This window comes from Lissotriton helveticus, chromosome 1_1 (assembly GCF_964261635.1).
Source record: "Lissotriton helveticus chromosome 1_1, aLisHel1.1, whole genome shotgun sequence".
Taxonomy (NCBI): domain Eukaryota; kingdom Metazoa; phylum Chordata; class Amphibia; order Caudata; family Salamandridae; genus Lissotriton; species Lissotriton helveticus.
Window position 1 is genome coordinate 1330919828 of NC_136057.1, and position 13151 is coordinate 1330932978.

Genomic DNA, 13151 nt, shown 5'->3' on the forward strand with positions numbered 1-13151 from the left:
GAGAATACACCCAGGGGGGCACATGCTGTGCCCCAATGTATGCACCTCTTGGGCCTGAGGCACAATGGGGGTCCTGTAGGGCCCCTTTCTTTCCTCTCCATCATGGTTTTCATGGAGTAGGAACCGCCATGAAAACTGGAGCCTAGATGAAACTCATATTATGCTTGGTGGCACCACAATTGTCCCACCAAGCATATTGTGACCACCACAACACCGCAAGGGAATGGTGATTCCCTGGTGGCTGCAACAGGGCAATGGCTGTCCAACCGCCCCAATCACAATAGGGCCGTCAGAAGACTGCCACAACAGTGCCACTGTGAGTCTGGTGGTCCGTGTACTGCCAGACTCGTAATCAAGCCCCAGGTGCTTTACATTGCTTGCACTCCTGCTGGTGAAGAGGCAGGTCTTGTGTGTGGGGGGGCGTGGCCAACCCAGGACCTGGGACTGGCTGGGAGACATGTATTGTATTGTATTGTATTTTCAATTTGTAATGCGCAACAGCTACCCAAAAAGGGTTTCCTGGCCCCAGCTAGTAAGGACCAAGTTTTTAGGCTTTTACAAAAATTTCACATATACAGTTTCATTGCGAAGTGGTGTAGGGAGAGTGAAACCAACTCAAGCGGATGTATGACATTACAACTCATGCTTTTACATCGCATGCTTTTACAACGCGGTTTTTACAACGCATACCATTACAACGCATAGTGCTTTTAGGCGCTGGATAGTGAATTGTTTAATTTAATATTCCAACTCCAGTCCCCGTGGATAGTAGGGAAGGTGTTGGATAGTACATTAAACCTATTCCCTATCCTAGAGCGCCCCCCCAGCGCAATGCATTGTAATGGTTTGCGTTGTAAAAGTTGCATTGTAAAGGCACTGCGTGGTAAAAGTTGCGTTGTAAAGGTTGTTTACCAACTCAAGCTGTTGCAGCATCGGGATTGGAAGAGGATCACAATGTGAACCAGATTTAATGGTATCTAAAATCTGTTTGAAGGAGTTCATGTCTAGTTATATGCACCAGGATTCAAGTGTAGCCCTAGATTCTGATGCCTCATTGTCTTGGTAAAAGATTGTCCTGGCTAAAGAGGAATTGAGGATGTTTGTTGAAGGCTGTTGTCCGGTTTCCTATCCTTCATTTCAGAATATATTTTTTCTACTTTATGGAGAAAATATTTGGCCAAGTCTTCACATTGTAGATTATTTAGTGCATGAGGCATGGCTTGGGTTTCGGAGCCTGAAAGCTCTTTAACCATTTTAAAAAGGGCCTTAGAACAATTCAGTGCACTAGAAATAGTCGAAGTGACATATTCAGCGCAAGCTGATTTGCAGAGAATATGATAGTCCTTTTTAAGCCTTTTTGTATGCGAGTTTGGTGTCAGTCGCATAGTCCCTCCTCCTGCATCTTTCCAGAACTTTGCATTTTGATTTTTCCAATTTCAAGTTCTCAGTGAACCAAGGTGCAGGAGGACGATGGTTGTTCACCTTCTTGATAGAGGGAGGAAGACAGGCATCACTGGCCTTTAAAAGCCACTCTTGAACAATACCCGGAAGAGTAGTGAGCATTTGTTTGGTCATAGGAACCTTGGAGGATAAAAGCTTATTAAGGACTTGAATATCTAGTCTCCCCCAATTCCTGGTAGGTTTGCTAATATTAGGGGGAACTGTAGGTAAATTAGCTAAAATCTCAAAGCGGAAGCTGACTGCAAAATGGTCAGATCAGTATAAGGGAAGAGCTAGTTAGCAATGAATATTGGACAGACTGGAAAAGAGAGGGTCCAGTAGAGAGCCAGCAACATGAGTGGGACCAGAGTTGCAGAGTATAATATTCAATGCCGCAAGATCAGAGATAAATGGAGTGCTATTTACACATGCAGGATCATCCAAGTGCAAATTAAGGTCACCCAGAATCGAAAAATTAGCAGTATTTAAAAGAAAAGGTGTTATTGAATCTGCAAAGGATGAAACCCATGGGCCAGACAGCCCAGGGGGACGATACATTAATATGCCTAAGAAAGTGAACTTGTGAGACAAGGCAAGCTTAAATATTGCTGCCTCGGAGTTCGCAAGTGGCAGCTCTTCAAATCTACACAGAAATGATTTCTTATAAATGATTTCTTATAAATAATGGCAATAACGCCATTGGGCTCAAGCCCCTTATCTTTCCTGACTATGCCATAGTTAAATGGTAGGGCGGCCACAATATCAGGCCAGAACTCATATGCAGCCATGTTTCAGTTAGAAACACATTGTCCGGTTGCTCATTAATCAGGAGGTCAAATATGTCTGCTTTATGCTTTATGCTTCGGTACTGAGCGACAATTGATAAGACAAATTTCTTTATGACTGGGGTAGCAAAGCAAAAAGAGGAATGCTGCTTTACTCTCCTGAGGCGGAAGCCGGGAGAAATTGCCGAAATACTATTTTTAAATCACTGAAACTGATTGTTTTTTAACTTAAGGTAACTCACCTCTGGGCACTTTCCCTTCTATTTCACCATCTCTATCCCCCCCGCGCAGCGGATCTTAGCGCTGTTGCGGGCTTGGGAAAACAATCGCCGCCATCGCGCGCCAAGCCCCCGGGCCACGCCCACTCTTTTGAGGCCACGCCCACTTCTCCCCAGCCCTAAAAGCGCGCTGAATACTAGACGCGCCATTGCTGCTTTACTCTCCTGAGGCGGAAGCCGGGAGAAATTGCCGAAATACTATTTTTAAATCACTGAAACGAATTGTTTTTTAACTAAAGGTAACTCACCTCTGGGCACTTTCCCTTCTATTTCACCATCTCTATCCCCCCTGCGCAGCGGATCTTAGCGCTGTCGCGGGCTTGGGAAAACAATCGCCACCATCGCGCGCCAAGCCCCCGGGCCACGCCCACTCTTTTGAGGCCACGCCCACTTCTCCCCAGCCTTACACGCGCGCTGAATACTAGACGCGCCATTGCTGCTTTAATCTCCTGAGGCGGAAGCCGGGAGAAATTGCCGAAATACTATTTTTAAATCACTGAAACTAATTGGTTTTTAACTAAAGGTAACTCACCTCTGGGCACTTTCCCTTCTATTTCACCATCTCTATCCCCCCCGCGCAGAGGATCTTAGCGCTGTCGCGGGCTTGGGAAAACAATCGCCGCCATCGTGCACCAAGCCCCCGGGCCATGCCCACTCTTTTGAGGCCACGCCCACTTCTCCCCAGCCTTAAAAGCGCGCTGAATACTAGACGCGCCATTGCTGCTTTACTCTCCTGAGGCGGAAGCCGGGAGAAATTGCCGAAATACTATTTTTAAATCACTGAAACTAATTGTTTTTTAACTAAAGGTAACTCACCTCTGGGCACTTTCCCTTCTTTTTCACCATCTCTATCCCCCCCGCGCAGCGGATCTTAGCGCTGTCGTGGGCTTGGGAAAACAATCGCCACCCTCGCGCGCCAAGCCCCCGGGCCACGCCCACTCTTTTGAGGCCACGCCTCCCACCACGCTATTTTAATGTGCACTCACCGGACGCGCAGCAGGCGAGCGCAGCGGGCGCGCCGAAGGTGTGCCAAAGGCAAGCCCGTCTGCGCCCGTCCGCGACGGAACGGGGCCCGGGGCCGGTCCCCCTGGTTCACCTGCTCCCCTGGACATGATGGGAACCCTCAGACAGGGGCTACACTATACTAAACAAACACTACTATCTCTATGCCCGAAACTGAATGATAACTGCCACCACACCTTACAAGCGGACTCTTTACCTATCGTCTGTGAAACCTGCAAACACTCTTTCCAACTCCCGAAGAAGAAAGTGCAGGAGACAGCTAAGTTAAAAATGTTGCTACTAAACTGTAGATCTATGAAGAAACATAAAATAGAGATACATGATCTACTAATGGAGAGCTGTCCTGATGTTCTATTTCTTACTGAGACGTGGCTAGACGAAGCTTCGTCGCCTGAAACTCTCGAAGCCACCCCTTCAGGTTACGGCCTACTTAGATTAGAAAGACAGAGACAGAAAGGTGGGGGGCTAGCTCTTATCTATAAAACAGACTTAGATTGTACCCTACTGAAGGCCACGCTACCTAATAGCGAGAGCGGTTTTTTCACAATAAAAGCAGGTCCCAAAAACATCATTAACGGACTACTTATATACCGCCCGCCCGGAGGGGCAGCACAGTTCGGCGATCAACTCACAGAACTGGTGACCCAGCCGACACTTCGTTACAAAAAATTCCTCATCCTGGGTGACCTAAACCTCCACTTTGATGATACCGAATGTGGGGAGGCACAAGCTGTGGCAGAAGCATTGAAAGCCCTAGAGCTTAACCTACTATCCAAATCCCCCATGCACCAATTAGGCCATCTACTAGACCCCATCTTTGCCAATTGGGAGGGCGTCAATGTCTCCTCCCCGATAAGAACTACTTGGTCTGATCACTTCATCATCCCGTTTGAAATAGAAGGGATTCCTTTAGAATCCAGATCTAACTATCCCCTACCCCAGAAACGCAGAGACTGGAACAAATTAATGCAGGAGACATTTAATCTTGCCCTACTTGAAAAACCCCGCCCCCTAGTGATACCTTACAGGAGGCGTGGAACAGTTACGAAAGATAGGTGTCCAATGCGTTAGACACGGTAGCACCCTGGACACACAAACCGCCCGCAAGACGGACCAAAACTGCCCCCTGGTTCTCCGAAGAACTTAAAATAGCCAAAGCTAAATGCAAAAACTTGGAAAGACAATGGAGGAAAAGTTATAACCAAGAATCTAAGTCACTTTATAGAACAGAACTAAACAAATATCATAAACTTGTAAGAGCAGTGAAAGGCGCCCACTTTAAGGGTAGAATAGAAACCGCCGATAACCCCATTAGAGAACTCTTTGCCATTTACAAAGAGTTAACGGTCCCGACCAGACTTGAAGCGCAAGACACCTTCTCCAGCGAGCTATGTGACTCCATAGCTGATCATTTTGTCGGCAAGGTCGACAAAATCCATGCCACTTTCACAGACAACACTGATCCCTCTAGCAAATATGTGGAAGTTAGAGACAACTCCACCGTTAAACCCTGTCTGACATGTTTTAAAGTACCTGAGAGACAGGAACTGCTGAATATTGCCAACAGCATACAGTCTGGTTCCCCCTGCGAAGTGTGTCCCCCTAATCGCTGTAAGGGAGTCTTAGAGAGCATGATCAACCAGTACTCATATCGTCACTCTCTCCCTCTAAGAATGCCATGTGCTTGACGCATGGAAAACAGCCCAGGTCATCCCTTTGAAAAAAAAAAACAACACTCACATCTCCCAACTTCAAAATCTTCGCCCTATATCCCTTCTGTTCGAAAATAGTGGAAAAAGTGGTCAACGGGCAACTCATGAAATATCTGGAGGAGGAATCCCTCCTCCACCCCACTCATCGGGATTCAGAGCCAGCTACTCGACGGAGTCAGCCGTCCTCTATTCCACTGAGTGCCTCAGACAGATGGTGGACGAAGGACAGACAGCAGCGTTGGTTCTATTAGACCTGAGTGCAGCATTTGACACCGTGCTGCACACAACGCTGCTGTCTCGCCTCTCCGACATGGGAGTGGAGGGATCCGCCCTTGCCTGGATAAAATATTTCCTAGATAACAGAAGTTTCCAGATGCACTGCCCCCCTTTCAAATCCTCCCCCCGTAAGCTGAGCCATGGGGTTCCACAGGGCTCTAGTTTGAGCCCTACCTTATTCAATCTTTATATGGAACCCTTGGCTCATATAGTCGAAGCTTTCGGGGTGGTAATTGTCACCTACGCCGACGATACCCAACTGATGATCAAGCTTACGCTTGACCACACGGAAGATGCCACTAACTTCTCCAACTGCCTGTCATCAGTGGCAACATGGATGAACAACAACTGTCTGCACCTGAATGGCGAAAAAAATGAACTTCTAGTGGTCGGCAAATCCCCAACTGCATGGTCACACATGTGGTGGCCCGCAGAACTGGGCAACTTTCCCACTCCCGTCGACTCTGTCAGAAACCTTGGAGTGATGGTCGACTCAGATCTCTCTTTCAGGTCCCAGGTTAGCAAAGTTACGGGTAGGTGTTTTAGCACACTAAAAACCCTCCGCAAAGTCCTTGACCTGCTTCCCATCAACGCCAGAAAGACACTTGTCCATGCCTTAGTCACACCCCACCTTGACTACGGTAATGTTCTGCTCCTAGGTTTAAGTAAAAAAGGCCTGCACCAACTGCAGTGCGTACAAAACGCTGCTGCCCGCCTGGTACTTAACCTGCCCCGTAGAGCATCTGGGAAGAATGCTCTAGCGAAACTGCACTGGCTACCGGTCAAGGAACGCATCAAATTCAAAGCTCTATGCTTCACGCATCGCCCAGGGCAAAGGCCCAAGCTACTTGCAAAAACTCCTCACTATTCACCGCCCCACCCGGAATTTGAGGTCGTCCGGAGCGATGCTGTTCAAACTCCCCCGTACTCACAGAGCCAGGATGGGAGGTTGTTCTTTCAGGCACCTGGATCCCAGGCACTGGAATGAACTACCGCTCAACCTCCGAATGGAACCTTCAGAAATCAGATTCCGTGCTAAACTTAAAACTCATCTGTTTCCAGCCATTTAATTTCCTCTTATCTCTCTGACTTCGACCTCGTTCTCTCTTTAACTTTCTGCCTCTTGAGATATAGCAACAATTCCAGCGCGGGGACACACTATCTTTTTTTATGTTTGAAAAGCTTTATTTATTATAACAATTATAGCAATTGACATCAGGAAGGAGGATATAAAATATACAATTCAAATAAGGAATATAACAATCCTAATGACAAGCTAGAGAACTAAAAGCATGTTATGGTATTTTGAAAAGGAAAAGGGGGAACAGGAAGGAAGGGGGAAGAAATAAAAGAAACCAAAATATTGTTATAAACCTAACGGTAAAGGCAAAAAAAAAAAACACACAAGCGAATATCATAAGGTATATGGGTTATGCAAAAAACATTTTCCATAATAAGGATAGTAAAAAACAGTATGAAAAACAGACAAGGAGGAGAGAGTAAAATCATTCAAGGGGGTTTAAAATTTTCGGAATTAATAGGAAACGTTTTCTGTTGAGCTAAATGATCAAGGTATACGGTAAGAGGTAACCAGTAGAGATCAACATTACGAGGTGGTTTACAGGAGGAGGCGAAGGAGACATCAAGTCTATGAAAATGACATAAAGAGTTCCACCAGTGTTGTATGGAAATACTTGTAAGAGATTTCCAATTAGCGGATATGTGTTGAAAGGCAAGTGCCAGCATAAGGTCGAAGAGACCCAGGGAGTGTGAGGGTAAAGTTAGCGTATCAGAGAGACTGCCAAGAAAAAGAAGAGGGGGTGAGTATGGAAGCGAAAGAGAGAAAATACGGGATATACAAGACCAAACCTGTTTCCAAAAAATGAAAACCGTTGGACAGAGAAAGAACATATGCAGAAGATCAGCTTTAGGTGCCTTACAGGTCCAACAGGTAGAGTCAGAGGAAGGTGAGAAGCGAGAAAGAGAAAGAGGAGAAAGATAAAGTCTATGATAAAGAAAAAAGAGAGATTGAGTGAGGGAGGCAGAGCGAGAAATCTTAAAGGATTTGGACCATATTTTATACCATAGGGAAATAGGCCAAGTACAACCCAAATCGGCTTCACAGGAGAGTTCCACTTTAGATTTGAGACGCTCCGGATTAGGAGAAGAAAATAATTTATAAATAAGAGACGCCTTTGGAAGAGTACGGAGCAGGGTCAAAAGATGGGAAGGGGAAGCAATGGTCGTTGATGAAGGAAGAGAATAATAACGCTCAAGAATAAGTTCCATAAGAAGAGTGTATTTCTGCAGGAAAGAACGAGGACAGTGAAATTGAAGTTGAAAGTGTGGGAAAGAACAAGGCAATGCACCATCAAAGAGCTGACGAATCCAGATAATACCCTTAAGTCTCCACACTGTCCAGTTGATAGGTCTAATATTTACAAGAAGAAGGGAATTATACCACAGGGGTAATTGTAAAAAAGATTCACGGGACATAGGTGCAGGAGAGAATAAAGGTTTAAGAAGAGAGGAAGTGTGTTTAAACAAGGGGAATGAATCATAAGGAGATTTAGAAGAGAAACGTATGAGTTCGTCAAATGAAAAGGGCGATAAAAAGGAACGCTCAATAGAAAGCCAAAGAGAAGAGAGGGGAGGAGAGTCCAACGAGAGCCAACGTGAAGCTTGACAAAAAGAAAAGGATTTATGATAGAGACGAAAATCGGGGAAATTAACACCACCGTTTGATTTAGGTTTACGAAGAGATAGGAGAGAAATTCTAGATATTTTATTTTTCCAAAGGAATTTAGAGACGTTTGAAATAGAGAGTAGGTATATGTACAGGCAGCATGGAGAGCGTATAGATAAGAATAGGAGCAATCATCATTTAAATAGAGTCTAGACGACCCCACCAAGAAAGAAAGAGAGGATTCCAAGAAGAAAATAATTGATTAATTCGGGAAAGAACAGCCGACATGTTTAGTTTAACAGAAGAAGAAATAGAATTAGAAAACCAAATCCCAAGATATTTAATCTTGGTACTATTCCAGGTAAAACCAGTGGAGGAAAAGAAATGAGGAAGACAAAACTTAGTCAAAGGGAGAATTTCTGTTTTATCTGAGTTGAGCTTGTAACCAGATACAAGAGTAAATGCTTCAAATTCGGACAATAAAGAAGGAATAGACGATTCAGGATTTGAAATAAATAAAAGAATGTCATCAGCATATGCAGAAAGTTTTAATTGCTGTTCACCATAGGGAAAACCGGAAATGGAAGAATTCTGGCGAATTGAGGACAAAAAAGGTTCAAGGGCTAAAACAAAGAGAAGTGGAGAGAGAGGGCAACCTTGATGAACACCTCTTTGCAAAGTGAAAGAAGAAGAAAGATGACCATTCACAAGAACAGAAGCTTTAGGTGAAGAATATAATAAGGAAATGAGAGAAATAAATTTGGAGCTAAAGCCATGCCATTTAAGTGCAGCAAATAAAAAGGACCAGTCTACTCTGTCAAAAGCTTTTTCAGCATCGACAGAAATAGCAGCTAAGGGGTGTGAGAAAGAAGGGGCTTTGTTTAAAACGTTCAGAAAAAGACGAGAGTTATCAGAAGTAAGCCTTCCTTTAATAAAACCGCATTGTTCTTTACCAATAAGGAGTGGCATAAAGGAATCTAAACGTAAAGCAAGTAATTTGGCGAAAAGTTTATAATCAACATTAACTAACGAGATGGGACGATCATTTTTACAAAATTGAGGATCACGACCATCTTTCGGGATGAGACAAATGGTGGAATCTTGAAAGGTACCTGCAGCCATACCAGAAGAGCAAAAGGATTGAAAAAGTAATAAAAGTTTAGGTAATAGAAGGTCAGAAAAATGCAAATAAAACTCCACCGGAAAGCCATCAGGGCCAGGAGTTTTACCCTTAGTAAGAGAAGACAGAGCCGTAGACATTTCATGGAGGGAGAGATCAAGATCAAGGGATGAAAAATTAAGATGAGAAGTGGAAGGCTTAGGTAATTTATCAAAGTAAGAATGGAGCATAGAAGAAGTAGGAGGGGATTCTGGAGTATAAAGTTGTTGATAAAAGAGTTGAAATTGTTCAAGAATTTGCTCATTAGTGTGGAGAAGAACGTTGTCAGAGTAAAAAATAGATTCAATGGAGGTACGTTCCTTACGAGATTTGAGATAATTAGCTAAAAGCTTCCCAGATTTGTTACGACCACCGTAATAACGCGCACTGCTACGGAGAAGAATTGAGGATGCATTATCTGTAGTAAATTTATTAAAGGAAATCTTTGCACGTAAAAGTTCAGGGGACATACATTTCTCAGAAGAGGTGTAGAATTGATGTTCTAATTTATTAATATATGCAAGAGAGGACTTACGTTTTTGGAGAAATTGTTTCTTTTTCCTAGAAACAAAATCAATAATAAATCCTCGTGCCGTAGCTTTTAAAGAGTCCCAGAGAATATGAGGGGGGGTGTCGGGAGTAGAGTTAATTTGAAAGAAGTCAGCAGTAAAAGTACGAAATGAAGAAGAAAAATTAGGGTCGGTAAGAAGACCAGAGTTAAAGCGCCATCGAGAGGGCTTGGGACGAGGAGGAAGTAAATCAATATCTGTTATAACAGGAGCGTGATCAGAAATAACAATAGGCTCAATAGAGGAGGATAAGAGAATCTGAGTGAGAGATTGAGAGAGAAAGATATAATCCAACCTAGACGAAGAGGCGTGGGGGTGTGAGAAAAAGGAATAATCTAGAGTATCTGGATGTATGAGTCTCCAAGAGTCGGAGAGGTTTGTTTGAAAGATAGTGTTCAAAAACTGCTTATGAGGTTTGTGGGGAATGAAACGTACATTGGATTTGCGATCGAGAAATGGATCAATAACCTGGTTACAATCTCCACCTAAAAGAAAAAGGTCATCTTTGTGTTGAATACATTTGCTAGTGATTAAAGGCCAAAATAAACAATCAGGTTGAGTAGGACCATAAATATTAAAAATAGTTATGGAAATAGAGTTAATTAGCAATTTAACCAAAATCCATCTCCCCTCCGAGTCTTTTTCCTCCAGTAACACTTTACACTTTAACTTTTTATGAACTAAAATAGCAACTCCATTTTTCTTATTGGGATAGGGAGAAAATAAAACTGTACCCACCCAACTCCTTTTTAACTTAAGGGATTCAAGTTCATCAAGGTGAGTTTCCTGTAGAAGAGCAATATCAGGGGTATAGGAGGACAAATGAGAAAGTACTCTCTGTCGCTTGATGGGGTTAACAAAACCTTTTACATTCCATGAGATAACTCTAAATTCTTAAACAGGGTAAATATGTTAACATCGACATTTGTAAAAAGATATTTAAACAACAGAACGCCAAAGAGCAAAATGCAGGTGAAGTAGGCGTAAAAACATCAAAAGGTACAAAAATGCATGCAAACATGAAATAACCGTTAGACGAAAGAGACAAAATAAGCAAGGGGAAATAGTGAAAACCAAGAAACAAGAAAAAGGGGAAATAAAGGGGAAGGAAGGAAGGAAAGAGAGAAGCAGAAAAAGAGACAGTACATATCCAAAGGACGACTGAAATTAACATACCTGAAGGAACAAATACAACGGAGGTGGGGAAATGGCGACACTCAACAAGACGAACCAGGCGAGGGGCGGAAATCCAAACCACACCAGGACAAAGGAAATGAGAATGCCACAAATATGGAATCAGGAAGAGTCATCAGAAACCTATATTGGGAGAGAAAAAGACAAATGACAAATGGGAAGTGACAGTCGATATACAAGTCAAAATACTCTACATAACAAATCAAATAAATAGATAAAAAACATGTGCAATAAGAAATAAGACGAGAATGACTAGAAAAGATCAAGAAAGAGAAGTTGAAAGTGGAACAACAGCAAGAATACTATTAGGAGGAATCAAACATGAACAAAATGAAAAAGAAAGTGAAATGATCAGCCATTAGAAGAATTTGAAGTATCCATGGCGCCACCGGAGTCAAGATGAAGAAAGTTTCTAAGTTCTCCAGGATCTGCAAAGGTCCAAGACTTGTTTTGGTAAGTAACTTTGAAAATGCAAGGATGAAATAACCCATATCGAGCGCCGAGAGATCGTAGAGGTGCACGAAGATTCAGGAATTCCTTTCTTCTGGATGCTGTAGCATTGGAGACATCTTGAGATAAGAACACTCTCTGGCCCATCCATGAAATTTGCCGTTTGGATCTGGCTGCAGAAAGAACTGAAAGGAGATCTGTGAATTTCAAAAAGAGAATAATAACACCTCTTGGTTTCGGGGACTCAGATGAACGTGGACCCAGTCTATGAGCTCTCTGGATGCTGATAGAGGTGTGTGGAGGCATATCTAATAGTTTAGGAATGAAGGAAGTAAAGAAAGTGACAGGATCATCACCTTCCAAAGATTCTGGTAAACCATAAATGCGGAGGATGTTCCTTCTATTCCTATTTTCCAAATCCTCGGTGTGTTGCTGGAGAGCAAGAACTGATTTTTCCAAAGAAGTGATACGTTGAGAATTAGATTGCACAACCGAAACTTGTTGTTCAACAGAAGTAATTCTGGAGTCCATCGATGACAAATTCTCTTTCAAAATTTGCATGTCCTTATTAGTTTCTTCAACAAAGGGCCGAAGAGCACGAATCTCCTCTAAAAGTAACTCCATTGAGATTGGAGAAGTAGGTTTATCCGGTGAGGGAGGGTCTTGTTTTAGACGTTTAGAAGAAGTAGTTGGAGGAGAAGATTTATTTGATGCAGACTGGGATGAAGAAGATCGATGCGGAGGAAGACTAGCCATTTGATCCACCGATGCAGAGGCAGCAGAAGAAATGAAAACGGAGGACTCTTGATGAGATTTAGAGGGGACAAAAACAAACTTTGGCTGTCGCAATTTGCCCATATACAAACAATTATTGGAATGACTGATCAGTTAGTGAGGTGTTGCAAAATACAAAGATATAGCTTCTCCGTAGCAGTGAATAGAGAGTTCCGTTGGGTAGTAAATGCAATTTACACAGAGGAACTGCTGCTGATGATGAAGAGAGGAACACGCATCTCAGAATGACAGTTAGCATGCGCACTAGACTATAGTTGTCGCAAAATAGTCACTTGACCTTGAGGATGTAAGAGAAGCAAGAATCCTGGAGCATCAGAAGGTAGAAGCCAGTGCCAAACAATGAGTTACATATTCGCTTCCGTGAGGATAAGACATTCAGTAAAGGGTTGATATGACAAGCTGAAAGATAGTCATCATTGGTAGCAAATTGACAATGCGTTGGCAGAAGATTATTTTGAAGTAATGAACTGCATTAGAGGAAGTTCACAGGTATTAGAGCTCTGCAGTATGACGATTCATGAGAAAAAACGCTGGTCTGGCGCTCTAACAGAATGCATAAGGCAGATGAAAATTACAGCAACAGCAGTCTGCCAATATTCAGGAATTACATTTACTAGGGACGGTGCAGCACGAGGGCACAGTAATGTAGCCATAAACAATGGTGATATGACAGACCTCCATATTCCTTGAGATGAACTGCACAGTTGGAAATGAGGCACAATCAGAAGATTATTTCAAACCAATAATCTGCATTAGAGGAAATTCATAGGCATTAGAGCTCTGC

The 13151-nt window shown here is 43.1% G+C and overlaps 1 protein-coding gene across 4 annotated transcripts in view; it reads left to right on the forward strand.

Annotated features, from left to right (window-relative positions):
* LOC144823689 (von Willebrand factor A domain-containing protein 7-like) overlaps positions 1-13151 on the forward strand; it is a 542335-nt gene that overhangs the window by 64472 nt on the left and 464712 nt on the right. The gene's annotated exons all lie outside the window — the stretch shown is intronic.